General features: G+C 33.5%; 1 protein-coding gene across 1 annotated transcript in view; it reads right to left on the minus strand.

Moving 5' to 3' along the window:
• Positions 1 to 4,762, minus strand: part of LOC110169278 (protocadherin-1-like) — a 58,029-nt gene extending 53,267 nt beyond the window's left edge. Inside the window, exon 1 of the mRNA XM_020934801.2 lies at positions 4,691 to 4,762. The gene's annotated coding sequence lies outside the window, so the exon portion shown is untranslated. The remainder of the gene's footprint in view (positions 1 to 4,690) is intronic.
• Between the last annotated feature and the right edge of the window lie 1,330 nt (positions 4,763 to 6,092).

The following is a 6,092-nucleotide window of genomic DNA, read 5'->3' on the forward strand; positions in this document are numbered from 1 at the left end:
GACCGGGACCAGACCAAGACCAGACAATGACTGAGACCGGGACTGAGGCCAGGACCAGACCAGGACCGGACCATGACTGAAACTGGGACTGAGACAGGAACGAGACTGGGACCAGACCAGGCATGAAAACGGTTTAGTCCTGTTTTAGTCCTGATTCAGTCCTGATTCGGTCCTGGTTTAGTCCTGGTTCAGTCCGGCATCTCAGTTAAAGCCACGGAAGCAGGAAACGTCCATTATCCTTATTTTTTTTTCCATTCTTCATTTAAACACAAAATCAAAAAACTTCTAAAAAATCACTGTACAATTTCTTTCTTTTTCTTTTCACTGTTTAAAACTTGAGTAAAACAAATTGTTCAGAGACACGATCACTCAAGTCAACAAAAAAATCTCCTCATTAATGTTCAATAACGCTCAAACCCAACTTTATTTTGTGATTTACGGATGTTTAATGTTTAATGACTTGGGTCGCGAAGGTTTGTGACTTTTAAAATACGGGAAACACAAGGCTCCGAGTAACGCGGGTTAAGTGAGTCCATTGTGTAACTTGTCCATTCCAAACCACGCTCTAAGTGACCTCAAAATGTCACAGGTTTGGACCAAAAATGTGGTCCGCATGTGAACGCCACTTCAGGGACCGTACGAGAAGCCAACGCTCAAGAGAATAAACAAGTACGCGAGCTACAAAAACACAACTCTGCAAGCGCACACAACTTTCCAAGTGATTTAAAGAGTTCATTTTTGCGCAATTTTCTTAATTTTTAGGCTATTGGGATTTGTTTATTTTACTGATGGGACTTTTGACTCCTTTGAGGGATTCGAATCTTTGGGAATTTATCTTATTTTAGACCAAATTTTCACAATAAACGAATCCAAGAGAGAAAGACTAAATTCACACAACTTTCCAAATGTTTAAAGAGTTCATTTTTGCTCAATTTTTATTTTTTATTTTTAGGATGGGACTTTTGACTCCATTGAGGGATTCGAATCTTTGGGAATTTATCTAATTTTAGACAAAATTTTCACAATAAACGAATCCAAGAGAGAAAGACTAAAGACTAAAACGGTTCAGACTGAGAGCGGAGAGTGGGTTTGTCCACTGAAAATATGAAATTCTAAACAAAACCGTGCACAAAAAAAGCAAATTTGACGTCTTAATAACGGTTTTAGTTTTAAAATAATTGTTGTAGCGCACGGTTTTATTTAGAATTTCGTATTTTCAATGGACAAACCCACTCTCCGCTCTCAGTCTGAACCGTTTTAGTCTTTAGTCTTTCTCTCTTGGATTTGTTTATTGTGAAAATTTGTTCTAAAATAAGATCAAATTCCCAAAGATTCAAATCCCGCAAAGGAGTCGAAAGTCCCATCAGTAAAATAAACAAACCCCAATAGCCTAAAAATTAAGAATGTTGCACAAAAACACAACTTTCCAAATGGTTTAAAGAGTTCATTTTTGCTAAATTTTTATTTTTATTTTTAGGATGGGACTTTTGACTCCTTTGAGGGATTCGAATCTTTGGGAATTTATCTTATTTTAGACCAAATTTTCACAATAAACGAATCCAAGAGAGAAAGACTAAAGACTAAAACGGTTCAGACTGAGAGCGGAGAGTGGGTTTGTCCACTGAAAATATGAAATTCTAAACAAAACCGTGCACAAAAAAAGCAAATTTGACGTCTTAATAACGGTTTTAGTTTTAAAATAATTGTTGTAGCGCACGGTTTTATTTAGAATTTCGTATTTTCAATGGACAAACCCACTCTCCGCTCTCAGTCTGAACCGTTTTAGTCTTTCTCTGTTGGATTTGTTTATTGTGAAAATTTGTTCTAAAATAAGATCAAATTCCCAAAGATTCAAATCCCGCAAAGGAGTCGAAAGTCCCATCAGGTAAAATAAACAAACCCCAATAGCCTAAAAATTAAGAATGTTGCGTAAAAACACAACTCTGCAAGCGCACTCAACTTTCCAAATGTTTAAAGAGTTCATTTTTGCTAAATTTTTTATTTTTATTTTTAGGATGGGACTTTTGACTCCTTTGAGGGATTCGAATCTTTGGGAATTTATCTTATTTTAGACCAAATTTTCACAATAAACGAATCCAAGAGAGAAAGACTAAAGACTAAAACGGTTCAGACTGAGAGCGAAGATTGGGTTTGTCCATTGAAAATACAAAATTCTAAATAAAACCGTGCGCTACAACAATTATTTTAAAACTGAACCCGTTATTAAGACGTCAAATTTGCTTTTTTTTGCGCTCACTATTGTTGCTTGCTCTGCTTTCGGGGTGTTTCTAGTGTTGGTTCAGCGTTAATCTCCGTAAAAAGGTGTCAAAATCTGAGCCAGATTGAGGCACTGATGTTAAAAAACTGTCCAAAAGAGCAGACCGTCCACCGGCGTCGCATCTTGTAATTTATTTTTCTCCAAAACCAGACCAGTAGCAGACGACAAATAAAACCAAACAGACAAACAAAATCTTATCAGCTGGATGTTTTGATCCGTATCTTTGAAAAGGAACCTGTCAAACTCCAAAAACAGACTTTTTTCCCTCCTGTTTGAGGCTGATTTTCGATAAAAACAACCGGGGATGGTTCAAGATCTCGTACCGGAACATTTCGTGAGACAAAATTGCCACAAGGGAAAAATTATGTTGTGATTTTACATTTGCGTTGGAAAAAAATGGCTCTTGAGAAGCTGTAATTCCAAAAACAGCGCTACAACGACAAAATTCCAACATATAAAATTAGATAAATCATAAACACTGAGGCCAAAATTGCGAACTGAATCACAAAATGTATTTATTATTATTTAAAAATTTAAAATCTCGACTTTTCCAACCTCGTGTCTCACCTCGTTTTGTGGAAATTGGGTCAGTTTGGCTGCCAAAACGAACACTACACGACTATTTAGACAAAATAAATAACAACTCCAAAAATATTACACAATTGCATACTTGGCAAACTTTTTTTTAGTGATCGGAAATGTAAAATACAAACAATTTACACGCAACTTAAAATTCCTTAGTAATAACAACTTAAGAAATGTTTACAAAAATAAACTTGGACAGGATCACAAAAAATAAACAATGCAAAAAAAAAAAAAATTGTGAAGTTTCTAAAAATAGAACTGGAAGATTGACAAGAATTTCAAATCTATAAAACATCTGTTGACTTTTTCCCTTGGGTTTTGGGTTGATTTTCGATAAAAGCCACTAAACTGAACGCAACACGACAATTTTAACAAAAGAAATTCAAAAAAATATTATATCAACCCATAATAAGCAAACCTATTTTTAGCAATCGATAAATAAATAAATAAAATATGCCCAAATTCATCCATTCCTCAGTTATTATTCTCAGTTTTACCATTTCTTGCAACTTAAAACTCCTTAGTTGCAACAATTTAAGAAACGCCAACAATATATAAAAATAAACTTAGGACAGGATCACAAAAATTAAACAATGCAAAAAAAAATTTAAAATAAAAAATAGTGAAGATTCTAAAAAGAAACCTGGAAGATTGATAAGAATTTCAAATCTATAAAATATCTGTTGACTTTTTCCCTTGGGTTTTGGGTTGATTTTCGATAAAATCCACTAAACTGAACGCAACATGACAATTTTCACTAAATAAATAAAAATGCCATTCAGAAAATAATGCAGCAAAGCATAATCAGCAAGTGTATTTTTAGGAATTGGAATTTTTTTTTAAATAAAATACACCAAAACTCATCCATTCATCAGTTATTATTCTCAATTTTAGAGAGTTTTACCATTTTGGCAACTTAAGATTCCTTAGTTACAATAATTTAAGAAACGCCAACAAATATATATCACAAAAAGTAAACAAAGCAAAAAACTGGAACAATTAGACGAATTTAAAGTCTATAAAACAAACGCAGACGTTTCCGTTTTAGTTTAGAGATTGATTTTACACTCAAAATCTCAAATCTCTCAAAATTTTCAACTTAAAATTCCTTAGTTACAACAATTTAAGAAATACCGACAAATATATAGACATCACAAAAAGTAAACAAAGCAAAAAACTGGAACAATTACAGGAATTTAAAGTCTAATCAAACAATCGTAGACTTTTCCGTTCCAGTTTAGAGTTGATTTTAAACTCAAATTCTCAAATCTCTCAAAATTATCAACTTAAAATTCTTTAGTTGCAACAATTTAAGAAACACCAACAAATATATATCACAAAAAGTAAACAATGCAAAAAAACTGGAACAATCAGAGGAATTTAAAGTGTATAAAATCAAATGCACATGATGTTTCTGTTCCAGTTTAGAGTTGATTTTACACTTAAAATCTCAAATCTCTCAAAATTATCAACTTAAAATTCTTTAGTTGCAACAATTTAAGAAACGCCAACAAACGTATAGACATCACAAAAAGTAAACAATAAAAAAAAACTGGAACAATCAGAGGAATTTAAAGTGTATAAAACAAATGCACATGATGTTTGTTCCAGTTTAGAGTTGATTTTACACTTAAAATCTCAAATCTCTCAAAATTGTCAACTTAAAATTCCTTATTTAAAGAAATGTCTACGAAAATATATAGTCCAAACCCGACTGACAGGAGATCACAGTCACTAAATAATGCAGAAATACGTGAAAAATCTAAAAAACTGGAAGAATTACAGGAATTTAAAGTCTGTAAAATACCTTTAAACTCGTAAACAAACCTGCGTTGCGTTCAGGGGACTCCTGTAGACGAGAAAACTCCAGTAAAAACTTTGACGCAAACAGCGGTGGGATGTTCACAGCAAGAAACCCAAACTAAAACTGCAGTGCGTCCTCCCCAAACCCAAACCAAAACCAGCAATCCTCATGACAAAAGACTCCAGACCCAGACCCCGCCCCCTTCATTTACAAAATACAGGACAGGCTCCGGTGACGTTTACAGTCTGGGAGAGAAACGGTAAAATCCAGTTTGGCAAGTCGGCAGCAGAAGAGTCAGTGGGTTTGAGATGTTTAAGATACTATTTGGAGTTACACATTAGGAGTTTAAGCAGAAGCGTAAACAAATGTGAGAAGCTCGAGTTTCTGAAGTGGCTATTTCCTACTGTATAATGACGATTTTGACTAGTGTTAATTCAACTTCCACTAGTGTTAATTCAACTTCGACTAGAGTTAATTCAACTTTGACTAGTGTTAATTCAACTTCCACTAGTGTTAATTCAACTTCGACTAGTGTTAATTCAACTTCACTAGTGTTAATTCAACTTCCACTAGTGTTAATTCAACTTCGACTAGAGTTAATTCAACTTCAGCTAGTGTTAATTCAACTTCAACTAGTGTTTAATTCAACTTCACTAGTGTTAATTCAACTTCTAGTGTTAATTCAATTCCACTAGTGTTAATTCAACTTCCACTAGTGTTAATTCAACTTCCACTAGAGTTAATTCAACTTCGACTAGTGTTAATTCAACTTCCACTAGTGTTAATTCAACTTCGACTAGTAGTTAATTCAACTTCGACTAGTGTTAATTCAACTTCGACTAGAGTTAATTCAACTTCATCTAGTGTTAATTCAACTTCCACTAGTGTTAATTCAACTTCCACTAGTGTTAATTCAACTTCGACTAGAGTTAATTCAACTTCAGCTAGTGTTAATTCAACTTCATCTAGTGTTAATTCAATTTCATCTAGTGTTAATTCAACTTCGACTAGTAATAATTCAACTTCAACTAGTGTTAATTCAACTTCGACTAGTGTTAATTCAACTTCGACTAGTGTTAATTCAACTTCAGCTAGTGTTAATTCAACTTCCACTAGTGTTAATTCAACTTCCACTAGTGTTAATTCAACTTCGACTAGTAATAATTCAACTTCAACTAGTGTTAATTCAACTTAAACTAGTGTTAATTCAACTTCAGCTAGTGTTAATTCAACTTCGACTAGTAATAATTCAACTTCGACTAGTGTTAATTCAACTTCCTCTAGTGTTAATCCAACTTCTTCTAGAGTTAATTCAACTTCGACTAGTGTTAATTCAACTTCGACTAGTGTTAATTCAACTTCGACTAGTGTTAATTCAACTTCGACTAGAGTTAATTCAACTTCGACTAGAGTATTAATTCAACT

Source organism: Boleophthalmus pectinirostris, unplaced genomic scaffold, assembly GCF_026225935.1.
Source record: "Boleophthalmus pectinirostris isolate CB_2022bp ecotype Guang Dong unplaced genomic scaffold, ASM2622593v1 HiC_scaffold_3, whole genome shotgun sequence".
In the NCBI taxonomy this organism is placed as follows: Eukaryota; Metazoa; Chordata; class Actinopteri; order Gobiiformes; family Gobiidae; genus Boleophthalmus; species Boleophthalmus pectinirostris.